Source organism: Panthera pardus, unplaced genomic scaffold, assembly GCF_024362965.1.
Source record: "Panthera pardus isolate Hobbes unplaced genomic scaffold, ASM2436296v1 HiC_scaffold_25, whole genome shotgun sequence".
In the NCBI taxonomy this organism is placed as follows: domain Eukaryota; kingdom Metazoa; phylum Chordata; class Mammalia; order Carnivora; family Felidae; genus Panthera; species Panthera pardus.
The window spans coordinates 36048329-36061720 of record NW_026526821.1 but is presented as its reverse complement, the minus strand read 5'-3'; the positions used below and the strand labels follow the sequence as shown (position 1 = coordinate 36061720).

At 41.1% G+C, this 13392-nt stretch overlaps 1 protein-coding gene and 1 long non-coding RNA gene across 6 annotated transcripts in view; one reads left to right on the top strand and one right to left on the bottom strand.

Annotated features, from left to right (window-relative positions):
* Nucleotides 1-8551, bottom strand: part of SNAP25 (synaptosome associated protein 25) — an 85501-nt gene extending 76950 nt beyond the window's left edge. For 2 of the 4 annotated variants that reach the window (XM_019462521.2, XM_019462520.2), the window contains exon 1: nucleotides 8390-8548. The gene's annotated coding sequence lies outside the window, so the exon portion shown is untranslated. Of the gene's footprint in view, nucleotides 1-8309; nucleotides 8332-8389 lie in introns of those variants that run through there. The other 2 variants (XM_019462524.2, XM_019462522.2) reach the window with 2 other exon arrangements.
* LOC109274713 (uncharacterized) overlaps nucleotides 7667-13392 on the top strand; it is a 171292-nt gene continuing 165566 nt past the window's right edge. The window contains exon 1 of one of the 2 annotated variants that reach the window (XR_002083792.2): nucleotides 7667-8133. This is a non-coding gene — a long non-coding RNA (uncharacterized LOC109274713). The remainder of the gene's footprint in view (nucleotides 8134-13392) is intronic. The other variant, XR_008417785.1, reaches the window with a different exon arrangement.

The following is a 13392-nucleotide window of genomic DNA, read 5'->3' as shown; positions in this document are numbered from 1 at the left end:
ATAGTCATGGCTAGGTTTTTTTCTGGCCTAGGAGGTACCATGTTCCTCAAAGCTTGACCTGTTTTCCCCATGAGTGGCGGGAATGATCTATATAGGAAGAGGTTCTAATAGATGGGGATACAGGAATACAGACACACATTTAAAGAAAATTTTAGTGATATCCTAGTTGATTGTCATGTCAATAGAGACAAATCTACATAAGGGAATATCTTAGATATTTACTAAATTCCTCGATGGCTGAGGCTGGTTCTTAATACATATTCTGTTTATGATGTAGCAATCTCTCTCTGGATACTGATCACTCAGTAAAAACCTTCAATCAATTGCATATACTGAATAGAGAACCAAGTTCGTTTCTAAGTTGGGTTAATATCTTAGATTCAAAAAGGGATACCATGTGAAACAGGTCTTCTAAAATAATAATACCTCAAAAGGGGATGCCCAGAAAAATGCACTGAGGGCTGAAACATGCATTTTTAATTTACTGCTCTATAGTAATCAGTACAGTGTTTTCCTGGTAAATGACAGATACTCAATAAATATTTGTTGAATTAATTAATTAATTAAGAGTGCCATAATGACAGCTGATTATGTTTGAGGAATACAGGGATAGTCATCTTGAAACAGGAAAAAGTGGATATGTTCAGCAATTTCTCTGGCCTAAATCAGGAATGCTATCTCTATTTCTAGTGTTATAGTGAAGTTACAATAGGCTTTCCCATTAAAATAAAAAATTCACTTGACAGGACTATTACATAGTCTTCCTAGCAGACTCACAGGCATTTACTTCCCTCTACTTTCTGTTTATTGATGGAGAAGCCTCAGTGTGAGTTACTTCTAGCTAGCTGTCAGACCAATCTCAGACTAGCTGCAGAGAAATTTAAGAAATAGACTGCTTTGCAATTTTTCAGTCATTATTTTTTGAAATTGTACAAAAGATGAATATGAAGAAAGGAAATCAGCAATTTTGTCTAAGATTCTCCATTGGAAAGGAATTCTGTCCAACCTGCAGAATTCTCAGAGCTATACTGAGGTATTTCGAGGTATTTCTCTGAAATAGGGGTGAGGCCAGGGGGGTACCTATAAGGCTTTCATTTTCTGATGTGCTGCCATCAGTAAAGAATAGAAGCCACTCACTCAAGCCTGCAGGCATGAAAAGTCATCTCCCAAGTTCAAAATCTGTGACTGGTGTTATTTGGATACCGGAAGCGATGAGACCAGATGGTCATTTTGCAGAACCTCCCATTTTAGCAGGAATATAACCTTGCTCTTCAAGCATAAAAGGGACCATTTTGGAAGATGGATGAGGTGAGTCAGCAGAAAGTGCAAACAGTCTCAATTTCTGACAGGAGAATTAGCCATGTTTGGGTAATAGGAACCAAATCAGTTCAACAACAAGAACAACAAAAAAACCCAAAAGCAAAAGAAAAGATTAGTGAGTTGTTCTAGTTCCCCCTTCACATGGAACAGAATTTGGCTTCCTTTACCAGCTAAGAGGATCATGTATATTTTTCCATGACCACAGAAAACAATCCATAAACCTAGTGCAGCTGTCATTCAGCATCAATCTGGTGCTGGCATTGCAATTCACTTTGACTTTCTCTAGAATGACTGTTAAGCATTTAAAAGGAAACATGAACCCTTACACAGGATTTCCCCCCGTCTCCTTTTGGGGATACAGATTAATTCTTATCATCAGTTAATCACTACTGAGGCTAACCTCTGTGAGTCAGCAGCGGTAAGAAAAACAGTTAGGATCTCCTCTTGTAATACCATGCTTTACTTCAGTAAAAAGATGCTGAAATATTGCAGTAGGAATGGGATTGTAGCAACAAGGAGAACATGGCTTTTCTGGAACACAGGACTTTAACTCACATGTGATTATGAGTTTAATTAATAAACGTTGTACTGCCAGCTGCTAGCCTCTGAACTTTAAATCGCCTAGGCTTTAAAGCTTCCCCTTCTCCTGTCCCTTGACCTCAAAGCTTTTTGGAAATGTTACTCTACCTCCCCACCCCTAGCCCATCCTTCAAATTTGATTAGTTTTTCAGCTAGCTACTAACATCATGTGATTCAGGTCATATGGAATTGTTACTTTTTAAGTACTTAAGAGTTCACAGATCCCATAAAAGTGTCCATTTCTCTTTTTCTAAGTGGCAGAGGAAGAGAGAGGAGAAATGAAACAATAGTAGCTAATTGTTTTAAGTCAGACACAGGAGAGCATCAAAAGGGGGTCTAGAAAGGGTGGGGGGGACCCAGCTAATTAGACTGGAAAAAGAATTATGAAAAGTTTAAGCAGGTTGTAGGAAATAGTCTGACAGACAGCAATAAATCTGATTGAGATGGAAGAAGATCCCCACAACAGCAATGGCTCAGATGAGGGCTTTGGGGAAAAGGCCAGGATTACTGAAATCTGACCGGAAAGGCTTCAGAAAAATGGTGTCAAAGAAATTATTGGGGGAGAGAGAGAGAGAGAGAGAGAGAGAGAGAGAGAGAGAGAGAGAGGTTGAGGAGGAGCAAGGCTGTGGATGTAAATTAATCTTATAATGGGGGAGGGAGTCAAATCAGGTACTGAAGCAATATTAAGGCAGTGCCAGCTGAGACCAACAGGTCACTGGACCCAGACCTATTACCCAGAGTTTTCAGCACTGATTTCATTAACTTCTGAATGGTTGGGATATTGGAAAATATTATTCCAGTTCTGTCATTCTACAGATGAACAAACTGACTTTCAATGGTGGTTGAGTGACTTTTTTAAAGACAGTGTGATTCCAAAACAGGAAATTACAAGCAGACTTCAGGGCTAGAACCAGGTCTCCTGGCTCCTGATCAGCAAGCATCCTTGACATCATGCCCTGCGGCCCAACTGAGGGGGAAAAGATATTGGAAAAGAAATCATATACATTCTCTGTGCCTGATCTGACCAATATGAAAAATGTGGATGATGCAAGAGGTCGTATAATAGATAGTTAATAGCTTAGTCTCTGGACTCGGAGGGATTGCTTTTAAATCCTGGCTCTGCTCTGTGATCTTAGGCAAGTTTTTGACCCTTTCTTTGCCTCAGTTCCCTCATCTGTAAAATAGAAATAATAATGGTACCCTGGTTACGGGGGTGTTATGAAGATTCAGTGAACTAGTACAGGTAAAAGCTTTTAGAATTAGTGGCTCACTCTTCTCCCTGATAGGCCCATTCTGATGAATCACTGCTTTGGGTATCTCTGTTCTTCTTAATCAGATCTATGGTTTACTAAATGTTATCTAATATCATATATGAACTCATATTATTACTGTGGCTTGCATTATTCATTTAGAAATCAGAAACTGGTTATACTTTTACATGGGGTGAAGTGCACTGAAATCCTTGTGAAGAAAATTATGCAGAAATGTGTAGCAATTATTGTTATAGCAATGATCGTAATTCTGAAGCTGCAGCTAGAACTCTCTGGAAATTTCTCTGAAATCCCTTTCCCCCTTTACAACTAATTTTTTTTTCAAAAGTCTTTCTCCACTCACCATGTCCTGTTTCCTCAATGCTACATGGTGTCTCCTCCCTCCCTCTTACCAGATACTTGGAAATCCTTGTGAAGAAAATTATGCAGAAATGTGTAGCAATTATTGTTATAGCAATGATCGTAATTCTGAAGCTGCAGCTAGAACTCTCTGGAAATTTCTCTGAAATCCCTTTCCCCCTTTACAACTAATTTTTTTTTCAAAAGTCTTTCTCCACTCACCATGTCCTGTTTCCTCAATGCTACATGGTGTCTCCTCCCTCCCTCTTACCAGATACTTGGAAGGCCCTCTGCATTCAGTTTAAGAACTACCAGTTTGACCTCTGAAATGTCACTATTTCCAAATTTCCCCCAGGGAATCAGCTTGGAAATCAACATATTATCCTAAGGCTGTCTCTCCTGCCAGTGTTTTGGTGAAGAACAGATGAGGATAGTCCCTTGACACTTCAGAGCAAGAATTGAAATAGCGACAAGATCTATGTCTGCAACCACCACTTATTCCTCCACATGAAGCCATTGACAATTTCAATTCAGCAGTTCTGTCAGCATTTGGAATTCTGAAGCTCTGCTGTGCAAGTAGTAACCACAAGATTAAAAACGAAATAGGTATAGTTCAGACCTTGAGCCAGCCCTGGAGTGAGGGTACTCGGCCAAAGTCAGCAAGGATAGTAGGGAAAGAAATATTATATTCTGTCTACCTCACCTCAGTTTTCCACATTTTTACTACAGCTCTTTTGTTGTTGTTCAGTTTTAGCCACTTGGGGCTGGTTCTGTGCGTCATGCTGCCTGAAACATGCACAGAAAAACTGGCACCTATTTTCATATAGCTAGCCAATGTATTTGACAATGCAGAATACTCAGAAGGTGTGAGAGGGTGTTCTGCAGGTTTATTATTCAAGTGTACTTTCTTGGTACCTCTAATTCCTGGATTCCTGACCTGCTTTTCAATCTCTCTGGTAGGTGCTCATCTTGTATAATTTGTTCTAGTCAATAATGAAAATTTTGAAACTTACAATTAACGTCTGGGCAGGACTCATATCCTGAAAGGGATCTTAAAAGATGCCTCAATAAGGACTTACTTCTTTTTTCTTTTAATTAATCATCCTTTATACCAATTTACTCCCCTCTATTTCTGGAAGAACTATATAATCCAATCTGTGAATAGCAATTCTCAGATGTTAAAAAGGACCTGATTACTTAATTATATCGGCTTCTGCTCTGAAATCAACTTTAGATGATAAAACACCAAATTACCAGCATGGTATATTCAAGGCCTTCCATAGAAGGCATCAAGTCTCTGTTCCAGTGTATTCCTCAACGTAAGCTCCCCACTACTCAAATGGATGGCATTTGCTGTCCATAACTTGGGCTTACCTTACCTGTAGTTCTGTCTACGCTGTAACTTTTACTGAGAAGATCTCTCGTCCAACCTCCAAAAGCCAACTGGAGTCCTGCCTCCTTGCTCAGATCATTCGAGTCCACTGCAACAATGTCCTCCTCAGAATTTACCTTCCTTATTTCTGGTCACATTCACTTGGCAAATAATTATATACTCCCTCATGATTTTTCTTCCACTGTTGTATTATATTTTCATTCTGGTATTATTTATTGATTTTATTGTTTATTGTTTTTACTAAGATTACTACATGCTAAATTTATTGAGGTCAAAGACCATATAAACATGAGACTTTATATCCTCCATGGGGTTCATTTATGTATCTGGTACTCACTGATTGGTCAATATCTTCCTATTAGGTTGGTCCTTGCTGACAAGGGGTGACACTGCAGAAATGGATCTACGCTGAGGCTGACAACACCAATTTTCTTACCTTTATAGAATTGAAAAGCAGTTCCATAATGGGGGAAAAATAGTTTATTCATAGTGCATCATATAAAAAGCAGATTTATCTATTTTTATCCTTCATGTCTCCTTTTTCAACCTCTTTCTCAAGTTACCTCTCATTTCTACTAATCATCAAAACCTACATGTTCTGCTGAAGGCTGGCTGCTATGAAAAGAGGTGCCACTGGCAGAAATATCAGTTTTCTGGTTGATAACCATAAATCTGGGGTTAGCACTTAGAGTTTAGGAATGTCTTTAGTCAAGCTAATTAAGGGGCAATTTATTGTGTTTGTGTATGTGTGGTCGTACATGTTTAACAGAGTAGAAAAAAATTGTAAATTCTTGGGAGATTTTACCATGGAGAGGTTAAGGAGATTATAAATGGTTTCGTATTCTGAATGCCAAGGTGATAATGCAGAAAATGCCAATGAACAAACAAGTAGGTAGCATCAGAGGGTCTGCATGAATGTTTCCTGGCACATCCTTGTGTCCATCTGTTCCTGCCTCTTCTTGCCGTATTGCCCTGGATGTTTAAAATTTTAAACTTAAAATAGAAAATCTCTTCATTTCCCCCCTGAACCTTATCAATAATAAAAATGTTAAATTCATGCTTAAATTATGTTTTTCTTTAATTTCTCAGTAAGCTGTTCTAGAATTAGCTCCATAATTGTGCACATCGCCACTTCTTCCCAAATACGTGCCCTTTGCCAGCTTCACTGCGGTCTTCTACCTCCACCCCCCATCCCCCCAGTCTTCCACTAGCAAACAAACCCAGCAGTAATTACTAATGTCCAAGCACGTAATTCTGGCAGCGTTAGGCTTTTTCATTTGACGCAACTACGCAGAGCTGTCTGGACATGCAGCATGAAGTCAAAGCATTTTAAAAGCCTCCTACCCTTTTTTTCTCCCCTCCTCCCATCACTAAAACACAGTTGTTTATTTCGTTTGCGGATTGCAGAGTTAAAAAATTCCTCCACGCAGTTACATACCCCTGAAAATTAATTTTACACCCATATATAGTAATAGATCAACATATATTTATGTGGAAACACATGGTTATTTATAAAATTGAAAAACACTAGGCAATAAATAGCTGGGAATGAAAATATCTTATCTATATGGACAGGGCATTTTAGCAGCTCTAGTATAGAAATAATCAGAGTTATGACAAACAAAAACAATCCAAGATCTTATTGTGAGGCTTTTCAAAGGATCATGACAGCGTTTCTTTAATGCGTTGCATATATTCTTACATATGACGCTGTTACTCTTACTTAACAATTATTCAAATAGCACAGTTTTGCTCCTGGTCATTTTATGCCTATTTTATTTATATCAAACAGCAGGAAACATCCCTGTGGTAATTTGTGTTCACTCAGAGGCCCCAAGCCTCAGAGTAGAAAATGGTTAAAGTACTTATCACTGCCTCAGCAAAATCCCGCAGTGCCATAATAGAAATTGCAGTAGATCTTTAGGTCAGAGTCCGGTTTCAATCTAACACCTGCATTACCCTGAAGGACAAAGTTGCATTTTCCTGAGGAAAACCAGTCTTAATGATGTCAAAATCAAAAACTATCAGCCTGAGATAACCAATGTCCATAGGAAACACTTCCACTCACTCTGAAACCATGGCCAAGGAGATTAAATCTACACCCTACAGGACCAATAATATTTCTCAGAGATGTATTTGTGTGAGTGTGTGCTTCTGTTCATGCCTAATTACAAGGATGGGGGAGAAGGAAGAGGTAGTGGGTTTCATTTTTAAAGTTGATTCTTCTTAAAGTTGATTCTACCCCCATATATATATATTTTTTTATCAAATAGAAATATATATGGAAATATATCACTTTTGTAAACAGATCATGTTGGCATCTTCATATATACCTCATTCATGTGCACCCGCGGTCTGTAGACAAATATACTCTGTGTTAAAAACAAAAACAAACAAAATCCTTGATATCCAACTGGAGGATGAATGCAGATTTTTTTTAAATTTGTTTATTTCCTACCTAAAAAAGGGGTAAAAGGTAACATGAAATTTTCCACAAGTAGACTTATTTTTTTGAAGCTATGCAGGAGCTGAGGATGGGAGCAGGTAACTACCTGCACAGGAGTCCTATGGGAAGGATTTTTTCCCCCCTTTTAAAAAATTTTAACCTACTATGCGTTCTCTGTGAGGGAGTCTCTGTGAGACCAGGGTCTCACAGAGGCAATTTGGCCTCCAGCCCTGAATACCCAGCTCTGGCCAGGCATCTCTGCGGCAGGTAGATGCGGCGCTGCTGCCGACCGCTGTCCACGGTGCTGAAAGGTCGCGGGCGCCTGTGCGGTCCCTCGGTATTGCTGTCCAGGGTGCTGACTGCGGGCCGCCGCAGTCCCCGAGGCGAGCCCACCCCCGCCAGCCCTCCGCAGAGCCCTCCCACACAGCACGACCCGCCCGCCTCCCGCCAGCCTGCAGTTGACGTGGAGCAGGCGGCATAAATCAAGTCCGCGGGGCATGGAGGCTGCTGCCGCTGCTGCAGCTCAGCTAGCCCGGGGCGGGAACTCCCCCTTCTCCTTTCGCCTCCCCAGCTCCCACAACCTGCCCTCTCCTTAATTCTTCCCTGGATAATAGCGCCTTAACGACAATAGTCAAACTAACAGGGTCAGAACGGCAGGGTTTGTTTGTTTTGGTCTACAGAAAAAAAAAAAAAAAACCCAGCAGCCTAAAGACCTCTGAAAACTGCATCGCAAGATGGAAGAGAGAGAGTCCCACTACTGTTTCGAAAGAGTAAGTTATTATTCGGTACGTATCCTTGCGCTTCCTCCCCATCGCTCCATCTGCAGTGTCCCCATTCCTCCCTTCCCTAAGCAGCTCACCTCGAAAATACTTTATAAAGCCCCAGACAGGAGCTATCCCGACGCGCACACACGGAATACCGCACCCTAGGTGCACAAATACTTGTATTTGCTCAAGCTCACTTGGTCTCCGCGGCTGTGGTCCCCTCTGGGTATGCAGCCATCCAAAACCAGAACCACGACCTGAGGTGGAGGCTCCTTACCTTGGCTTCTTCAGAGGGTGGTGTTCGCCCGGCCCCTGCAGGTCGCAAGTGTGGAGGAGCCGCCGGGCTGGGAGGGAAGGAGAGACAGCGCCTGACCTCCCCGAGGTTTCGTCTTCAATGCAACGTGAGCTCTGCCCTCATCAAAGATGGCCGTCCCTTTTGACGTCAGCAGCTTTTAATAGCCCTCTTCAGGAGGGGCGGGGAGGAAGTGTGTTGAGGGGAGGGCGGAGGGAGGATGGAAGCTGGTGGTGGGAGGGGAGGAGCCGAGATGTGCGGACTGCTTGACTCAGCTCCCGGGGCGCTTTACTGCAAACCTTTGTATTGTAGTCTTTTATAAACACCTGAACGGGACGATTCTTATGACTCCATTTTAACACCCGGGCTCGGGCAAATACATTTATCTCGCGACTGGTTTTCTGATATTCTGCGTGTGTGCGTGTGTCTGTACATACGTATCTGTTTGTGCATATATTATATGTGTGTTATATATGCGATAAACATGTGATATATATATAATTTTTCTCCCTGCTGAGTTGTCTTTGATTGAGTCATGGAAGGGGAGGGGAAGGCAGAGGAGTAGAAGGGGGCGGGGGAGGGAGTCGAGAAGATTTCAGTTGCAATTTGTTTTTTCTAAAGAAGCGGCTCGGAAGGGGCATCCCTGTCAACCCTTGCCAGCTCCATATATGGCCAGGCTACGTGGGCTGCTATTTTTATGAGTGAATTCTTCCATTTTATCAAAGCAGCATCGAGTGCTTGGAGTTTGCATTAGTGTGGTCAGTTGGGGAGACAGACTCGTACACGTTATTTTAAAGTACGTCAGAGCAATTATCTCTGGGAGATATAAAATGAATTGGGAGACGGGGGAGGGAAAAGTAGTTAACCCAACCAGCGTGGGTTTGCTGGAGTTCAAGCCTTGGAGTTGAGAGTTGTTTATAAAGGGCAAAATCGATGACGCTGTTTTCGGTTGAATTTGCAACCGGAGCCTGGGGTTTTATGTTGGGGTTTCTTAGGAATAGTTCACGGAGTCGCATACGCGCCTTATAGGACCGCCCTGACCTCCAAGGGGAGTGTGGAGGACTGCGGATTCAAGGATCTCTGGGACACTACAAAATTCTGGTGGTTCATTCAGTGCGCAAACCCAGGCTAGGTTGGGGAGCGCTCAAAAAGGCGTGGGAGAGAAAAGCTACTTGTGCTGGTCATATGAGAGATTAACAATAATAATCATAAAGCAATAATCCTAACTGTCCTCCTTTGTTGTGTATTAGGCACTGAGGGAGGGCGGGTGGTGGGGTATGCAAATGGTTCCGCGGTGGCAGCCTCTCGGATGATTCACAGGTGTTGGGGAGGCTGTCGCGGGGCTTTCCGCAGGGAGGGAGAGCTGGGGAGCGCGTGGGAGGTGGGGGACCTCGGCTGAGGAACTGTTTGTACTTTTCCGGGAAGGATGCGATTAGAAGTCGTGCCTCGCAATGTTGAAACTTGATGGCCTCTTTCAGGCGATGGAAAATCCTGGTCTCGAGTCCGGAAAAACAACGCACTGCCCCCACCCCTGCCACCACACATACACACACAAACACCCCACCCCCACCCCCAGCACACCCGGCTCTCTGGCCTGAGAACCAAGCTCAAGTTTTTAATTGCAAGCTATTGTAGAGAGAATCCTAGGAAAAGAAAGAAGGAAAGCAGAGTTACAAGGGGGCGTTTAGAGCCAGCAGAACTGTAAGAATTAAATAAAGGATGCCTTTAATTGAAATAAGTAGAAGTCATTGTTTCTTAAAGATTCCCTGACCCAAAGGGTATTTTGAAATATTAATGTTTTCAATAATAATTAACAAATACTGTTTGGATTTTTATTAAAGCTGGATTCCTAAAACAAGGCATGTTGCTGAAATATTCATTAAACATTTAAGATTCTTATACAATAAAGAAGAAGAAAATCTGCACGGTCCTCAGATACTTAATTGGCAATAAAATTCCTAGTTACAGTTCTCACTTTCTTTATAAAGCAAGCTGGAATGGGCTCAGGGAAGTGGTGACAAATGCAATGTCACTACAAAATCCTTTAGAGTCAGGATTTGTTTCCAAAATGTGGCACTTATTTAGCACATAGAATCTTCCTGGGGAAAAGCCTGCAGTGAGGAGAAACAAAATATGTGTAAGGCCCTCAGACTGGAAGTCATTCATGCAGAAAGTTTTGTGAAAGAATGGAGGACTTGGGGGATATTCCAGATTTAAAAAGACAAATAAATAAAGGAAGTACGTCACTGACTAAGGCTCATCCTGCAGGCAAAAGTGATGTTGTAGTCACCAGGGAGGACCGGTTTGGTATTCTGAATTTTCAACTGCTGATGCCCCACACTGACATCTTTAAATATTACACATAAGAGGAAAGAGTGAGACTGATTCAAAGGTTCACAGAAAATACCACAGGCCCAAAGGATTATCTTGTGATGGTGGCAACATTTTCCACTCTCCTGTGCTTAAGCTGAAAACTATACAGGTTAGGAGGTTCTTCATCTTGCTCTGGGAAAGGTAGCAGAGTCTGATTTGAGACATAAACACTGGATAAATATAAGTCTACTAAGGATGATCAGATAGCCCTAAATATATTTTTAATATGATAATAAGATTCCCACCCCACCCCTACCCCCAGGGTTTTCTCATTGCTTGATTAAAAAAAATATATATCAACAGTCATCCTTACCAGTACGGAACCAACAGATTTAAGTTATTCAGGGTCTTAAAGGTCTAAACCGCAGAAGGAAGGTGATGGAAAATTTGCTTTGAAATGATTCAGCTGCCTGTGAACCAACACAAAGAACCAACATATAGAGTAACTAATGGTTAGGATCTCATTTGATGAGTAATGAGAAAATTACCTTCTCTCCTGGATGGATATTTCACTATGCTAATTCAGTCTCTGAAAGCTTTTTCTGGTACACCATGCCCCAAAGTATTCTAGTTTGTAATAGGTCCAGATCCAAGGTATTTAGCTTGTATTTCCCAGGTAAGGTACAAGATGTATGATTGATTAAAAAATTACTACTTCAAAGAGTATAATAATAAAAGTTTTAATAAAACGTTATATCATATGATCTTTCCAAAGTCGATTTGCAAATAGTTTAGTTACTTGCTTAGCTCAGAACCCCCCCCCCCCTTCCAAGGTCCACCTTTGGGATAGGCCTGGCATCCTGTGACTATATTTCAAAACACCATGAGGGCACAAGGCTTGGGCACAAGAATATACAATTTGACAGATCAACTGTTTTGATTCCTTGGTTTACTTTCCACATGGTGTGTTTACCGCATTTTCATTACATGTTCTTCCAGCCCTTACCCCAGCCCCCACCCCAGTCACAGAAAGTGAATAAATAGTACCTGGTGAAAGCTTAAGGGCTGTAGCTCTAAACTCCCCAGGTTTTCCTTATTACCTGAAGCCATTGAGGTAGGGCCATATTTTGTGAGAAGTAGAAAAAGAACCAGGAGTATTGGTTTCTGTTTCTGGCTTGCCATGTAGAGAAGAAATAAGATTGCACACCCAGAGTTTTAAATAATACTTTGGTTTTTACTAAGAACAGCATTGTAGGAAAGGAGGAGAGTCCTCATCAGCCAGAGGAGGGTAGGTGCTTCCATGCTCCTATTCCTTAAAACCTCTACATCGTAGGCTCTCTTTTGTACGTGAATGCACCCTAGAACTCTCTCCAATGCCAAGATGTGCCTGTGGTCAAGGAGGGTGGAAGAACCTTGTGTCAACCAGGGATACAAGGAAGGAGAACATAATAGTCAAAGTTAGTGAAACTTAAAAAGGCTATTTGAAAGAGATCACAGTATTCCTTCAGTAAATCTTTTAAGAATCTTATTATTCTGTCATCTCTCTGTTTTCTCATAGGTAAAATGGGGACAATAATTATAATCAACTCACAAGGCAATTGTGAAGTACTTAGAATCATCGTATCTGACACTATGAAGTATTGGTTAAATAAAATAAATCTATCAATTTGATGAGACTCTTAACTTTCTCTAAGTAATGACTCATAACTGCTGCTTTAATATGGAGGGTTGATTTTTTTTCATTAGCTAATGACTAGATATGTATCATTTAACTCATCTGGGCCCTGGTTTCTTCATCTGTTTGAATTCATTCATTTATTCAACATCTAAAACCTTCCATATGCTTGCCACATATTGGAGTTTAGGTAAAACAGAGGAAGGAATTGAAGACTAAATAACCTGACTAAAGGCACAGCTAATAAATGGTACAGCTGGAATTTGAACCCCATGGCTCAAGTTCATAATCATTATGCTTTAGTACAAAATCTTCCAGCCCCATCAGACTCCTTCCCTATGTATTAGGGTTCTCCAGGGAAAGAGAAACAGAACCAATAGAATGTATACACACACAAATACACACACGTATATTCTCTTTTCCCTGCCCCTCTCTGTGTATGTATATGTATGTATATATATGTGTGTGCGTATGTGTGTGTGTGCATATATATATATATATATATATATATATATATGCAAAAAGACTTATAAGGAATTGGCTTGCATGATTATGGAGGCTGATAAGCCTCAAGATCTGAGTGTAAGTCAGAAGCTGGAGACCAAAGAGAGCCAATGGTGTAGTACCAGTCCAAAGGCCAGCAAACTTGAGCCTCAGATAGAGATGTTGTTTCAGTCTGAATATGAAGACAGAAAAAAGCCAGTATCCCAGTTTAAAGGCAATTAGGCAGGAGGAACTTTCTGTTGCTGAGCAGAGATTCAGACTTTTTATTCTATTTAGGCCTTTAGCTGATTGGATGAGGCTGACCACATTAGGGAGGGTAATCTGCTTTAGTCAGTCTACTGATTTAAATGTTTATCTTATCCAAAGATACCCTGACAGAAACACCCAGAATAATGTTTGACCAAATATCTGGGCACCTTGTGTCCCAGTCAAGTTGATCCATAAAATTAACTATCAGATCCTCCCTTTACAGCTAACCTCTCTGTCTCAACATATT